Below are 17511 nucleotides of genomic sequence, written 5' to 3'. Positions count from 1 at the left end.
CAGGTGCCCCTATATAGAGTGCTCTTTATTCTCTTCTTTCCCATCCTGAAATAACCAGTTGTTCTTTAGGACAAAATTACTTTCATTTTCCTTAACAAAAATGTATCTCCATATCTTACACCTTTTCTTAGGACATATCCTACTTTTCCAATGACATATCCTACTTTCCCTGTAGACCAACATAAAATAGTTTCTCTTGCTATTGCTAGTTAGGAATTCTAATTAATATATGTAATTAGAACTAACCCTTAGAAACCTTAATTTCGGGGTGCCTGGGTGGCTCAGTTGTTAAGCGTCTGCCTTCGGCTCAGGTCATGGTCCCAGGGTCCTGGGATCAGGCCCCGCATCGGGCTCCCTGCTCCGCAGGAAGCCTGCTTCTTCCTCTCCCACTCCCCCTGCTTGTGTTCCCTCACTCTGTCAAATAAATAAATAAAATCTTAAAAAAAAAAAAAGAAACTTTAATTTCTAGTGAAAACTCAGAAGTAAGCAATCGTGAACTGTTACACTGGAATTCTTTATATCGGCAAATTTATAAATTCATTTCATAATTTTGAAAAGCATATGCCTCTTTTTCCAATGTGGCACAAGACATGTTAACTAACAAACCCAAATACCTTTATTTTTTTGTAAAAAGAAACCAAAAGTAGATAGACGAGTGTTCTGTATCAAATCTGTACCTCTGAAACAAATAATACAATATATGTTAAAAAAAAAAAAAAGAAAAAGAAGATAGCAGGGGGGGAAGGATGAAGGGGGGGGAAATTGGAGGGGGAGACGAACCATGAGAGACTATGGACTCTGAAAAACAAACTGAGGGTTCTAGAGGGGAGGGGGGTGGGAGGATGGGTTAGCCCGGTGATGGGTATTAAAGAGGGCACGCTCTGCATGGAGCACTGGGTGTTATACACAAACAATGAATCATGGGACACTACATCAAAAACTAATGATGTAATGTATGGTGATTAACATAAAAATAAAAATTAAAAAAAAAAAAGATAGTCATATTCAATGATTTTCTGTCACTTAGCACAATTTTAACACTTCAAGTTACCAAAAAGATTTTGGAAGCTATTTCAAAGGAGACATAGCCAGTAAAACCTCATCATTGTTGAAAAGTTCATTTATAAACTTTCATTCCACCTATATCTATTTAATTCACTGTTTTTAATAATCATATTAACATTGCTCATGAGAATTTTGAGACATTACATAAAGTTAAGCCATCTTATTTTTCTCTTGGTAACAGAAACAATATGATCTTATTTGACTAGTACACCCAGGTGGAATAAAAGTTGCATATCTGCATTATAGTTAAGGCTAATAACTTTGAAGATGTGTCAATTTTAATTAAACCAACAAACTTCAACCAATTTTTACTTACAGAGGATTTTTCCAGATCATATGAACTTAAAAAACACTAGGGTTAGTTTTTATATTTCTGAAATTTTTGGGATACCCAATCCATTCAAACATTTTCCTTCAAGCAAACACAACATAGCTTTTACAAATTAATTTTGGTAATGCCATGTAGAGGTAGAGAAACACCACATCTATAACATACAGACAGACACACATAATGATACAGACAGACACAGAGATCTTACAGGTTTTGTTTTAAAATTTTAGCCATGTGTCAGGTACAATATAAAACTCACTAGTTTATAAAAGAACAGTTGGATCCAAAATGTGTTTCTGGCAGATGAAATAAGTTTACCTGCTCAGATGGCTAAAGCTATTTTACTAATATTTGTGGAAAAAAAACACTTAAGGTGGTTTTTTGTTTGTTTGTTTTGCCAAATTTCTAAATAGCTCCTTTTTCCCCTCTTGATGAGAACCATTTCCCTAAAGTTTGCATTACAAAGAAATGGCTGTCAGCATACAGAGAAGACAGGGTAGAAAGGTATATTCAAAAGCACAAAAAAGTTTTCTCCAAGATGGGAGTTTTTGGTATATCTGTTACCAGAGGTGTAGCATAATTACTATTTAAATTTTTCCTTCTTTTTCATTTTTCCTCTTTTTCTTAAGTGTAGGACAATTCTTATTTCCAGTGTTCTGATTTTTTTTTTTCAATATCTGCAAGCATTTTGAGATGAATAGGGGAGGTTTGGCAATTGGTAATGATAGGTGGACTTTGAATTGCTTCCAGAGGTGCATTTCTGGTTTTGTAAATATTTTTAAGACAAAGAGTTTGTAATTCCTCAAAGATCTGGACTGTGGCCTAAAATGGATGGGTGAATTAGCCCCTTGATATCAAATACATTATCTTTATATAAGAGAGATTTCCAACTAAGATAGAAATCAATAAATTCCTACATTCTAGAGCTTCAGGATTTAATGTCATATGCCTTTATAAAGTCTGTATAAGTGCTTACCTTTTTTTCTGAGTGTACAATTCAACCTTAGACCAAAAAACCTCTTCTATTAGCCCATGCACATTGGCCTCCAACTGAAGACATTTCCTGATCTTTTATAAGAGGGCCTGGGAGAAATTCATCTGTTTTCTCTGTGAGGGCATTTTCCCCAGGGGACAATCTGGCTTGTCTGTTTAACTACAGTATAAGGGGTGGGAAGAACACCCCCCTTATCAGCCAATCAAGGTCCCTGTGAGTAGAGTTGTGAATGCCCACTGATCTAACTCTTCTCCAAATTTGGTAGGATCTTCTGAAATTGGAGGTTAAAAAAAAAAAAGAGCTTTGTATAATGTCATCTTTCCATAGGTACAGATAAAACAGTTCTTTAGGATGAGAGGCCTCTAAAATTTTTTTGTAGTTCAAAAGATGTATTGTCTGGCCATTGACAAGGATTTTCAATGGTATATTCATTTCAGTAGTAACTCAAACAAATAAGCCTTTTCATGGCTTCACTATGGATGCAAAAGGCATCCCAAAAGAGGACACAATGATGTAGCCCCCATGGTACAAAAAGTTTACCTCCACAGGTAGCCTAAGAAAGCAATTTATTGTTACAGGCCAGAAGAATGGTTTTAGTAAAAACAGTATCTTTGGTCTCCCACAAAAACATGGGATGCCTGCAGTCATAGACCTGCTAATCTGTGACACTGGGCAGATGCTACTGGAATGGAACCTTTTCAGCATTGATGACAATGGCTTCTTACTGACCAGAAACCCTTAAGATAAACTCCGACGAGAGCCAGCTTGGTCAGAAAAAGAGAATGCTACTTGTCACTTTGAGTCTTGGATCCCCTGCCTATTTCAGCTGGCTGAGACAAGAGAGAATATCCTCACAAGTCACAAAGTCCTGCTCTTAAGACAGAACAAGACAAAAGGAAACCTCATCTTGCCTATGGTTCTCTTCCTTATAACAAGAGGCAAAATCATACAATGACCACTTCTGGGAGGAAAGGGAACAATAGAAAGAGTACTCACAATAAAAATATTTAGCAGTCACTATACCCAAGAAACTAATTCACTCAGTTATTTCTCTGCTAATCTAGGTTTGAAAATAAAGGAATAAAGTTTGGGGTGTGTGTGTGTGTGTGTGTGTGTGTGTGTGTGTGTGTGTTTAACCTTCTCTAAACCAGGCATACAGAAATAGATCCTGGAGAGCTTACTTTAGTAAGAAGTCTTACTTTCTGCCCGTCTTCTAGAATCCTATCTGCAAGCAAGTATAGTATCTCAGTGGGTCCCATCATGGGTTGTCAAACTGTAGGGGAAGAAAAATAATTTGCCCTCTACTCTTCTAGGTTCCTTAGACACCCCTGTAACAAAATACAGACTAATAGGAGAAAAACAGATTTTTAATTAGACACGTCTATCTCCTGTATACACGGCAGATAGCCAGGAAAACTGAGTAACTCCCCTAAAATGGTCCAAGCCACCAGCTAAAAACAAAAAATGTTGGGATGGGAAAAGAAGACCATTATGGGAGTTTATCAGGCAAAACAAACAAGGGTATCCATGTGGATTTAAGTTGTTGCCTTTTCCACTGCTAAAAGTTTCTGAGATTTAGTCATCTTTCTCTTCCTGATACAGAGAGGGAGACACCCTTATAAAAAATGTCCCTTTCAAAAGGGATAACTTCTACTTGGTTTTTAGACCTTCTCCCGTGTCTGTTGTTTCTTAAGAATAAGCAGCTCAAGATAATCCTTATGCCAAAAAGGCATATTTTCGGGTGGCATATTCTCTCCATTACTGGACATTGTCATGGGTAATTCCACATATAATAACTGCGTGAAATAGAAATTACCTCCATTATACAAATGAGGAAATAGAGGCTCCTAGAAGTTAATTACATTGTTGAAAATCATATGCTTAGTGTCTAAACTGAGATTATAGTCATTTTCCTGACCCCCAATTCAGTATTCTTTCCACATGTTGCCTTCTTCTATAATCTTAGACAATATAAGCCAGAGGGATGAATTTTGGAAAAATAAAAACATGTATCTACAACCTTTTAGGAAAATGTTTTCCTAAGGAAGACCATAAATGTAAACCTTATGTCTCCTTTTCAGATGTAATTTTTTTTTTATTAAGTAAATTCTAATCCTAATGTGGGGCTCGAACTCATGACCCTGAGATCAAGAGTTGCATGCTCTACTGACTGAGCCAGCCAGGTGCCCCTCCTTTTCAGATATAATTCAGTATTTTGTCCATATTTTATTGAGATAATTACCTGATTAGATTTTCATGAAGTTCAAAGTCTGGCATATGAGGAAAACAAGTGAATCAATCTAATTCCAGTGCTAAAGGCTCTATAATAAGCACTTTATAATCCAGAAATGCTGCAAGGCTCTAGAAGAAGCATATGTGCTACTGAATAAAAGTCACGGGCTAACTTCTGATGTTAGCAGAATCATGGGATAGATGTTCCAAATGGTGCCCTTAAAGCAATGCAAGTTGATCTTGCATAACTATAACATACTTGTTTAAAGCAGAGTTGGGCTCAAAAAAGAAAAAAAAAACAAAAAACAAAAAACAGGAAATCTCCCAAGACGAGGAGAAGAAAGAGAAGGATAAAGAGGGAGAAGAAGCAAAAGAACAGTAAGTTAAACCCTGAATAGTGCCAGTAAACAAATATAAAAGTCAAGTCTCCTCACTGAAAAATAGCAGTTCTGGACTTAGAAGACACATAAGCCATTCTGCAAGGTGAGGGTGTGGAACAGAATGCTGCTCCATAGGAGTTAAGGTAGTTGCAGTTATATGTGCCTTTGGCTCCAGTGAAGAAAATGCAAATCTTATGTGACAGAAGCCACAATACATTAAACCTTCAGAATTCCCAAATTACTTAAAAAATAAAAATTTTGAATTTATTTTAATTATTTTTTAAAGATTTTTATTTATTTGACACAGGATGAGAGAAAGAGAAGAAGCAGGGGGAGTGGCAGAAGCAGGCTCCCCACTGAGCAAGGAGCCCAACATGGGGCTTGATCCCAAGACCCTGAGATCATGACCTGAGCCAAAGGCAGACGCTTAACCAATTGAGCCACCCAGGTACCCCTAAACTCACAATTTTTAAAAAATCACCTAACAATGAATGAACTAGACCACCATGAGTGAGAGTCAGCAGATACAACAAAAAACAAACTTAAAGTGCCAAAACCTGGAGATATTATGATGAAGCAGATTGCAAAAAGATCAAGTAGAAATTTTATAAATAAAAAAAAGATTTATTGAAATTAGACAACTAGGGCACCTGGGTGGCTCAGTTGGTTATGCGACTGCCTTCAGCTCAGGTCATGATCCTGGAGTCCCAGAATCGAGTCCCACATCGGGCTCCCCACTTAGTGGGGAGTCTGCTTCTCCCTCTGACCCTCTTCCCTCTCATGCTCTCTCTCACTCTCTCTCTCTCAAATAAATAAAATCTTAAAAAAAATTCATTTAAAAAAAAAGAAATTAGACAACTAAAGAGACAATGAACTAGAAATAAGAACTAAAGAATTTGCAGTACTGAGAGATAACATGGATCCTGGGATCGAGCCCCACATCGGGCCCCCTGCTCGGCAGGAAGCCTGCTTCTCCCTCTCCCACTCCCCCTGCTTGTGTTCCCTCTCTCGCTGTGTCTGTCAAATAAATAAAATCTTTAAAAAAAAAAAATTCTTCACCTTTTACAAATTGAAAAGACCAATAAATAAATCTATATATAAAAGATTAAGAACTATTGAAGACAGAATTAACACAAGAAGGTAAAACATACATGCAATAGTTTCTGAAAAATAATACAGAAAGAATGCAAAAGAGGCATATTGGAAGGGTTTAGAAGTAGGCTGAGAATGGCTGAGTACTTATGATAGACAGAAACTGCAGGTGTAAGATACACAATATTTACCAAACAGAATAATCAAAGAAATATACATGCAAAATATAGCAAAACTTCAGAACACAAAAGATTAAGTAAGTATCTGAAAGGCAACCAGAGAAAAAAACAGAACATCTACAAGAAAGAAAACTTAGACTAACAGGAGATTTCTCAACAGCTTTAGTCAAAGCCAAAAGTCCTTAGAGCAGTGTCTTCAAAATGCAGAGAGAAATAACCATCAACTTAGAATTGTGTTGTAAAAAAATTCTTTTTCAAGGTCATTATCAAAATAATAACATTTACAAAAAAGAAAAACCCAGAGTTTACCAGTGATAGACCTTTACTAATGTACATTCTAAATGATATACTAAAGGAGGAAAGATTCTACAAAAAAGTTATGAAATGCAAGAAGAAATGTTTAACAATTTCCTTAACATGTAGATTAATCTAAAAAGAAATAATGTAGATAGTAAAATGACTAACTTCTGTGTTAATAAAGATAAGACAGAACAAAAATATTAGATCTACACTGTCCAATAAAATATCTATTAGCCACAAATTGCTATTTAAACTTAAAAAAAAATTGTTGGGATGCCTGGGTGGCTCAGTTGGTGAAGCGTCTGCCTTTGGCTCCCCAGGGTCCTGGGATCAAGTTCCACATCATCGGTCTCCCTCAAGGAGCCTGCTTCTCTTCTGTATGCCACTCCCCCTGCTTGTGCTCTCTGACAAATAAATAAAAATAAATTGTTTAGTTACATTTCTGGTGCTCAATAGCATCATTTACTGGGGGCCGATCTACTTTGTAAGAAAAGAATTACTGTAAATATGGAAAGAAACTAAAATGTCTCTACTAACAGATTATATGATTGTTTACATAGAAACCAAATCATCTACCAAGAATATTAGAATTAGTGTTTATCAAGGTGCTTAAATATAATACTCAAACATTAATGTGTTAATATACATCAGCTACAAATTTAGAAATCATAACTTAAAATACATATTTATAATATTAAAACACAATGAAATAGAGGTTTTGAAAGATATACAAAAAGGTAAAGGTTTAAAATTTTATTGAAAGCTAAATCACAAATATAAAAAGAGAAACATTCCATGTTTATGGATGGAATAACTATCATAAAAATGTCAGTTCTTAAATTTCACTACAGTCTTAATCAAAATTTAATAGGATTTTTAAGAAATTTGACAAGTTAATTCTAAAACTTATTTGAAAAATCAAGTGTCCCCAAATGGGTAAAGCATAACTGAAGAAGGATAAGGTAGGAAACTTGTATTATCAGATACTAAGCTTTATTATAAAGTGTCAGTGAATATAATGTGATATTAAGTCAAAGAGAGACCAGTTGGCCAGTGGAATAGAATATTCAATGGAATAGAGAGTGCAGAAACAGACCTATGCATAATAGAACTTCATAATCACAAACAGGATATTATTGATCACTGGAGAAAGGACATAAGCTAATTATATGAAAAAACAGTAAAACTTATAGTTTACTTTATAACATGTATTATAAAATTCCAGGTAAATTAAAAATTTAATTCCAAAGGGAAACTTTTGGAAGAAAATATAGAAGATAATTTTTATGATCTCAGAATATGGGAAATATTAACTAAGTGAAAAAAAATTGCTAAATTCAACTACATTAATAGAAAGAACTTCTGTTTATCAAAAGACACCATAAAGAAAATGGAAATAAACCACAAACTATTTGCAACATACATAAATTCAACAAAGGATTAGTATCCATTAAGTAAATTCTTATGAATTCTTATGAATAAACAGGAAAAAGACAAACTCCTCACCCCACAAAACAAACAAAAATAATAAATGACCAAACAGGCATTTCAAATTAGAGAAAATACTAATAGCCCAGTCTCATTGGTCATCAGAGAAGGGTAAATTAAAATCACAAGATATCATTTTATTTATATTACATTAAATAAAAAATTCTGATAGTATCCATTGTTGGCAAGGAAATAATGAAAAATATATATAGCTCTAGGGGTATACATTTGGAAAACAGTAATTCTGTAAATTAGAACATAAACTTACCTATTTTACTCCTAGTAACAAAACCTAGAGAAACTTGCATATGAGTCCTAGAAGATATGTACAAGAATTGTATAATTGACAATGATTGAAATGATAGGAAAAAATCAGGTAACAAAAATCTACTGACAGAAGTGGATGAATTGATTATGACATAGTCACAGAATATTATATAGCTGTGAAAATGAATTATAGCTACTGGCAATAAGATATATAAATGAAAAACAATGTTGAATGAAAAGAGCAAGTTGGAGAAAATTAAATATTATGTAATTATATAATACATAATATGTATACATATATAATTAAATTACATGCTGTAAATTTTACAAACAGCTTATTATTTAAGGATTGCTATATATGTGAAAATTTTATTTTAGAAGATAAGGAAATACATCCGTTACTTCTGGAAGGGAGGTAGAGGAATGGAACTTTGGAGGAATACACTTATAACTTAAAGATGTTGATAATGTTGAGGAGGAAGAATTTCCTCTACCCCCAAGGTCCTTCTAGCTGAACTTCAATTGACATGAGACATATTAATAGGAGAAAATCAAATTTAATAGTGTATATACAGGGAATCCAGACAGACATGGAAATTCCAAAGAGGCAGCATGAGGCTTATATAAGCTAAGGAGAGGAGTAGGGGTCTGAGGATACAAAGAGGAGAAAGTCCTTAGCAAGAAGGTGAAAGATGTTTGGGAAACAAAGGTTGGCCCATTATGTAGGTAAGTGTCTCAGGTAAAGAAGAATCTCTGTTAATAGCTCTCTTCCTGGTACAAGGAATTTGAGGGGGAGGTAAAGAGCTTTTTCTGAATTTGCTGGGTTTAGATTGCTTTTAACTCAAAATAACGTTCATGCCAAAGTGTCCCATCTTGGGGTGGCCTAAACTTGGCCTGTACAATAATATTCTAGTTTTTAAACAGTCGGTTCACTACTGTTGGTGGTGTTATGCTTCATGAAGTCACATCAATTATTTATATTGAGAATAGAAAAACTCTCTAAAGGCCTGGTATACAAGGGAAACCATTATAGATTTATTTCTAAGTCAACATGACTGTTTATAAACTTTGTTCAAACCAAAATCCTGATTTATGGCCCACCAAACATGTATTGTACATCTGCTTTATGAATTAGTAGCCTATTCCCTGCTTCCCATTATGATAAAACTCATGATTCCTGCCTATATGCTAATCTATAATATTTTGAGCTTTTACAAGGCATAAAAAATAATATAACCCTGTAAAAACTGTTCATTCTCCAGAACACTTTCTTCCTTGTGAAGAGCATGTTTTCCAGGCAGCTGTCCTAACTTGGACTCAAATAAAACTCTTGTTCAGTTTGTATTGATCTTTCTTGGTGCAGTTGGCAGGATATCAGAGCAACTCACCTGAGAACATCTGGGGGTCATCTGGAACTTGGCACTCAGTACAAGCACAAGCCCTTTGTGCCCCGCTGACTTCTCACCACCTCACTGGTGAATCTGGTGAGTTGTCCTGATATCTGCATCTCAACTTGAGTTGAAGATCCTTTTATTCAAGCTGTTCTCTAGGTGGGAATAACCTTGAGGAACTGAAGTCTCAGATGACACAAATGGGATTCTTTTGCCATGTCTAAATTATTTTTCTTATGTACACAATTATAGAAAGCCAGCTACAAGGCTAAGTAACCAGAAACTAGGAAGCCGTTTGGTTCAATTGATGAAAGCTCCAACTTTTGGGGAGGAACCAATGCTCACAGAGGAATTTTGAGATTTATTTGGTTTGTTGCAGCTTTGGGCTGCAGCTTTGGGCATCTTTGGACAAAACTATCCATATTAGATTGGAAAATGGAAAATGACTAATTAATGGGTCCATAGATTATACTGCTACCTTACAATTAGATTTGTTTTAATAAAGGGGAGATATTTGGAAATTGGGTCTTTAATATCCTCTCCAGAAATATTAATGAAACAAAGGCTAGATTTTCTTTGCATCTTGTTTGTGTATATGTGTCCATGTGTGTTATGTGAGATGTTTTTTCTACCTCTAGATGGTATTGCTAAGACTAATTTGTAGGGGCACCTGGGTGGCTCAGTTGGTTAAGCATCTGCCTTCAGCTCAGGTCATGATTCCAGGGTCCTAGGATCAAGCCCCACATTGGGCTCCTTGCTCTGCAGGGAGCCTGTTTCTGTCACGCCCCCTGTCAAAGTTTTAAAAAGTCAAATTAATTTGTAAAAAAAGCTCTATTTAGGGGTGCCTGGGTGGCTCAGTCGTTAAGCATCTGCCTTTGACTCAGGTCATGATCCCAGGGTCCTGGGATCGAGCCCCGCATTGGGCTCCCTGCTCTGCTGGAAGCCTGCTTCTCCCTCTCCCACTCCCCCTGCTTGTGTTCCCCCTCTCGCTGTCTCTCTGTCAAATAAATAAATAAATAAAATCCTAAAAAAAAAAAGCTCTATTTAATTGGTTAAAAATTTGGTTAAAAATAAGTGCTTATAAAAACTGAGCATTCTAAAATTCAGAAAGATAGAGATTAACCCAAATATTTTGCAAGTTCATACAATCTGGAAAAATATTCAGTATTAAAACCAGTTTAAATTTGTTGGTTTAATTAAAATAGGCATGTCTTTTGGAGTTATTAACATCAAATATAATACAGATAACAGCCTTTTATTCTACCTAAATGCATTAGTTAAATTCATATTTTACCTGTTGTAATTTATCAGCAAAAAAATTACTTAAAAGGATGGTTGATTTTGCTTGTCTCATGAAGTTTTCATAGGTAATTATTAAGAACAAGTAGGCTGAATAGATAAGTTTATAGGAAAATATAAATGGCTTTCAAAGTCTTCAGTTACCTGAAACTTTGAAGTTTTGCGAAGTTAAATGATTAATTAGGTTGAATTCATTTAAGTCTTTTCCAAATAACATAGAATTCTAAATCATTGATTACTAGGTTTGTCTGCTTTTGGCAGAGAAACTGAGGATTCTTGGATCTGTTGGTAAACATGCTTTGTGCTTAATTGAAAGATTATGAGAAAATGTTTCTAGAAATTATGAAATGTATTCATAAATTTCTGACCTAAGAAATTCTGGTGTAACAGTTCATAATTGATTACTACTTAGTTCTCACTGGAGACTAAAGTTTCTAAAAGTAAAAAAAAAAAACAAAATTTAAGATTTTATTTGAGAGAGAGAGATAAAGAGCACAAGCAGGGGGAGCAGGGAGGGAGAGGGAGAAGCAGGTTCCCCGCTGAGAAAAGAGCCCAGTGGACCCTGGGATCATGACCTGAGCCGAAGGCAGATGCTTAACCTACTGAGTACCCAGGTGCCCTGAAAGTAAAAATTCTGATAAGGTATGAGGAATGGGAATACATTTTTCTTGAGGGAAAAGAAAGTAATTTTGTCCTAAAAGGAGACTGTTTATTTAGAGAAAGAAGGCTTAGGACAAAATCTGAATGAAAAAGAAAGTTACAGGTTTGTGAAGGGGAATCTTTAAAAAAAAAAAAAAAAAATTATGCATGGTCAGGAATGACTAAGATTGGAATGAGTGAGTTTTAAAAGTACACTAGTATAAGATTGAGATTCAGTTTTTTCTTAGATTATTGGTCTACTTTTTTTTTTTTTTAAGACTTTATTTGAGAGAATGAGCACAAGCTGGGGGAGGGGCAGGACGCTGGGATCATGAACTGAGCGGAAGGAAGATGCTTAACTGACTCAGCCACCCAGGTGCCTGATTATTGGTCTACTCTTGATGAGAAATTATAAACAAGGTCTTTATCTGCCCAGAAAAACAAAGTTTATCTTTATCAAGTTTTTGATTATTGAAAATTAAAACTTCTCTATTAAAGGGGCTTAAGTTTTACTTATAACTGTATATAACCTTCTGTAGAATCTCTTATTGCCACCTTGGTTAAACATAAGGTTTATGATGATCTGCAATCCTATTTAGGCATGCACTTTAGAAGCTTCTGAGGTCTTTACCAAAGTTCCCAAGTATTCAAATTCTAAAAGAAGTCTTTTTGACTAATTAGACTTGTTTATTTGGTATGTTTAAGTTACAAGGGAAGCATTGTCAAACAAATGATGAAAAACCTTCTTAGGTTACATTGTATAGGTAAATGCTCTGGTTTAGAAATTATATGAAATTCCTGAAGTTTTCATATGTTCTGGTATAAGGTCATGTCAAATGATGTTATGTCACAGAAATAAACGGATTTCCTTGTCAAGTGCATTATCATGAACTCTCATCAGATCTTTGTGGCTGTATTTTAGTCTTTTGTCATTTATAGTAATTGTTCTGATGCTCTTGTAAAATGTGTTTCTTCTTCAAGAAGATTCATGAAAAGGACTTTTTTACAAACACCAGTTTCTAATATATTTTAAGTCATAAAGCTAAGCTGAGTAAGAATTTCCAAAACTAATGGGAAAGATGCATTCAAATAGAACAAAAATTAATAACATGAGACTAAATGAATTAAGAAAGATGATTACAGTTTGGTGACTTTTGTTTGAAATATTGCTGGTCCTCTAATGTCTGATCTTCCAGAATTAAGGAAACTTTTTCTCTTAAGATATCTATGCCTTACAGAAATAAATATTTCAACTTGTTTATGAAGGAATATTTTATCTTTTCTCCCTACCTGAACCCTCTGGAATTCAAAATCTGTCAGTGAATATTCTTTCTTTCATGGCATTTACATAAATTCAGTAAGAATCTGTTCTCTTTGGAACAGAACACCATTGGAAACATTGGTTATATTACCAAGGCTTTGACTGGAATGTCGTATTTGAGAGACATGAATAGCCTCAGATATGACCAGACAACTTTGAGGAATGAAGGTTGACTGGAACAAGAGAGCACCTTGGAAATGTTGACCTGATACCTTGCTTTCCAAAATACCCGGTAGCCTTACCAGGTGAGTAAAGAATGTCATTTCCTAACAGGTACAGGGACCTTAGGATATTTTGGGTACATCAAGAAGAGAAATTCACCCAAACCTATAGGTATTGTAGGCAAATCCTGATGTTAAGTATTTGGCTTCTAACCTTGAGAGGTTATTTAAAGCTCAATTTGAAATTCCTCATAAAAAGTCCCAGCAAAGCAGATTTAAAGAACTTGTATGGTAACTCACTATTCTTGCTATGCCTCTATAAAGAATTAGGCCAAGTTTATTAAAACAAGGATGATTATAAAAAGAATATGCTTCAATAACACATTTTTGTAGATATTATTAGATTTTAATACTATTTATTATATACTAGACTAGATCCTGATTTCTTCTAGTGTCCTCTAATGCTTGGTACAACTCTACAAACTAACATTTTTAATTTTCTTCCACCTTTCTGACTTGGATCATTTGAGAACTAAAACTGCCCTTTTTCTTGAAGCTCTGCAAACTGCAAATGTAAATAGCTTGATGTCAAGAAATCACTGGAATAGCCCATGTGTAGACAATCTTTGTGCCTATTGCTCAGTGGGCCACCCAAAGATCATCAGAGACATTTGAACTACAAACTGAGATAAGAAGTAGATGACATGAGGGTAGATTGCTGTCCCAAGATTTGGGACTAGGTCTATATTTCTACTCTTCTTTCTTTTAAAATTATAACATTAGGTTTACTATCTTCTATTTGTTTGCTTTTACCTCCCCTTTTATTGCATCCTGATAAATCATCAGGTAACCATGAGATTTTAACTAATATAACTCCGAATACTATCCTCATACTTTATTATGATGAAAATTTAGATAAAATGTTTAATGACCTCTTGGACATACTCTAATGTTCCTTTAACTCACTGGTGCTTATATATTATAAAGAACCTCTATTAGAAAAAACCTTTCAGGAATTATTACCTAACTTAAATTTAACCTAAATTATATATAACATTCAACAGACTGGAAATAGAAATCCCTGACACATTTAGTTGTGCCTTTCCCCATTTATACTCACTCTCTTGAACCTCCCCTAGTGTCACTGGAAAGAGAATTTCTCTTTGCAGACATCAGGATCGTAGTTCTCCCCCTTCCTATCTGCTCATCTCACTTTATGGATCTCGTTCTTTCTCACAGCCATGTACCCAGTGAGCTCTTGGACATTCAAGCAGTCCTGAGGCTACGGTCATTGATGCTGGATGCATAATCATTAATCTTGAGGTAACACTTGCTCCAAAGGGGGCATGAGAGAAGAAAAAATTTCTATCCTCATATAACAAACACCTAAGAGAAAAATACAATAAAAATCTGATAATAGTATGGTTAGTATAAAAATGAAATTTGTGTATGTGATATTTATAGGAATGTAATAAAAATCCCTCACATTCAGCAAAAAGGCAACTTATATGTCACACAAAGAACCTTACTGAAACCAAGAGTAAATTCCTATAGAATATGCATCTGAAATACAGATATAAAAGAAGCATAAAGAAAATGATCATTAAATTCTCAGCATCTGAAAAGAGGAATAAAAACAAAGTCAAAGACATTTGCACGAGTCATATTTGGGAAATTTCCAACTGTGAGCAAAGCAAAAAAAAATGAGCCCTAAATATGTATTCGGATAGTTACTGATGGAAAAGTGTGAGCAAAAACCAAGACAGAAGATCATAACCATTTAATTTCCTAGGGAAAGGGGGTAAGAGAATACATGGTAGTGCTCTGTCAACCTGAAACTCAGGTGCTGACCTTCCTAAAAGGAAATTCTTCATTTTCCAGTACCCCAAAGCTTAAATGAACTAAATAATAAGACTACAGGGGATATTTTAAATATTAAAGGTGTTTTTTAATTGTTTTTGTTTTTACCTCTGGCAGTATCTATATCTGAAACAAGAAGTCTTGACCCATTTACAAACAAAACACATATTTAAAAAAAATGCCACTCTGACTAGCCCATTACACCATTTTTCTAAACAGTTAATAATTTCCAATCCATGGGATTAGGAGATCCTGAACGATTGGCCTACTAGCTGTACCTTTTTTGAGCTAATTCTTTACAGATCAGTGGATGTTCATCTACCATAATTGGTGACTGGGATTTCTTTGTCCTACTAGAATAAATGGGATTCCGAGCACAAGCAAGAGACAGAATTCTGGAAAACATAGGATCCAAACATTGTATACAGCTCCATTAAGAAACTGAGATGGATGTTAGCCTATATGAAATTTATTTATGTGATCTACTTATTAATAATAAGTATCTTCATGCAAATCATGCTTTGCTCCAAACTCTGTTTTCTACTCTTTGTCTTACACTGTTAAATAAATCCCAAATAGTCATTTAATTGGTATAGTGCTTCATTCCTTTTGCTTGCTTTCCAAGTCCCAACGGTGTCTTGCAGACATAGTTTTAGTCCCTCTATACTAAGTATGATTTTTCCATTAGGATGAACGAAAGAGGCTACTTACATCTGGGTAGTGTGTGGTTGCAGATTTCTACAAAATGGCACTGGAAAATAAAAGTCAGGTCACAAATCCTTCTCTCAAAGGCAAATACAGTTCCTGCTTTTGATCCAGGCAGAAAGCCAAACCTAGAATAAGAGAAGCCATATGTATGTATTTGAGAGAAATTTGCCTACGTAAGTAGGGATTTTCCCCAAATAATGAAGTTAACTTTTCAATGCCTTTAGGAGAATGAAGGAAATGTAATGGTCACACTACAAACTTTAAAAATGTTTTACAAATTCTTTGAGGTAATTTTTTAAAAAGAAGAAACAGCATGATAAAAGGGCCACAGCCTTCATCAAGACTGATTAATGCAAAGAGGGCAAGTATGGCATTTAAAAGTTCACCAGTTTCCTACACTCAAGTACAGCTGAAACTTGTTCCCAGATATTTTTATCCATGTTCAAAAGCAGAAAGATCTCTGACTCAATTGGGGAGAGCCTGTAAACCTGCCACCCTCAACCCCTTTCTGATCTTCATTTGTGCTTAATAAGACATGAGAAAAACAGATGAGTGATTCTAGGGTTACCATTAGAAAACCTCTTTTATACACACTAACACAGTTCAAGAAGATTGATCCTAAGGTTTCCAGGCTCAGAAGCATCTACAGATCTTCTAAACAAGATCTCCCAGTGGTTCCCCCTGGGAGAAATCTGCCCCTAGGGAACACTTGGTATGTCCAGAGACATTTTTATTCTTACAACTGGAGAGTAGGAGATGCTACTGGTATCTAATGAGTAAATCAGGAATCCTGAAAAATATCCTACAGTACACAGGACAGCCCCTGACAAGAAAGCATTATAGCCCCAAATATCAAAAGCAGAAGTTGAGAAACACTGTTGTAGATCAGTGTCCCCTGGATCAGCCCAATCTATGAGGAAGCATGGTCTTCTTACTGATTTTTGACCTTTGGGTCCTCATTGTAAGCAGGCATTTGGAACCATAATTACCCTGCTGTGTATGTATCAATTGGGGGTGAGCGGCATGGTTTCTCTCCTTATTTCCAGGTTGGGAGGCCCTCCTTGTAAGCAATTATTTGGAGTCCATAGCTCTGTTCCTCTCTTCTAACAGACCTGGATCTCAGAGCCTGACCTGCTCTGGCCTAAAAAGAAAGACACAAAAGGGAGGCTGGAGCCAAATAAAATGTTATTTTTTGTTTTTTCTCAGCTCACCTGGAACATTCTAAGTTAAGCAGAATGACATTTGGAGTTTGCTTCCACCTCTAGGCCAAAGAGTATGTTTGACAAGGACTATAAACAAAAATAAATTTCAGGGCGCCTGGGTGTCTCAGGTGGTTAAGCCTCTGACTCTTGGTTTTCACTCAGGTCATGATCTCAGGGTCGTGAGATCAAGCCCCACGTCAAGCCCTACATCAGGCTCCATACTCAATGCAGAATCTGCTTAAGAGTCTCTCTCATCCTCTCTCTCTCCCCTTTCCCCTGCTTGGACTCTCTGTCTCTAAAATAAATAAAAATCTTAAAAAAAATAAATTTCAAGAATAGCTTTTATATTTGAATTCCACTTCATGGTATACAATTATATGTATGAATTCCCATACTGATATATTTAATCAAGAAAAAAACCCAAATGGGGCACCTGGGTGGCTCAGTTGGTTGGGTGACTGCCTTCGGCTCAGGTCATGATCCTGGAGTCCCAGGATCGAGTCCCGCATCGGGCTCCCTGCTCAGCAGGGAGTCTGCTTCTCCCTCTGACTCTCCCCCCTCTCATGTGCTCTCTCTCTCTCATTCTCTCTCTCAAATAAATA

Source organism: Phoca vitulina, unplaced genomic scaffold (genome assembly GCF_004348235.1).
Source record: "Phoca vitulina isolate PV1807 unplaced genomic scaffold, GSC_HSeal_1.0 scaffold18, whole genome shotgun sequence".
Classification (NCBI taxonomy): Eukaryota; Metazoa; Chordata; class Mammalia; order Carnivora; family Phocidae; genus Phoca; species Phoca vitulina.
Note: the sequence above shows the minus strand (reverse complement) of the source record.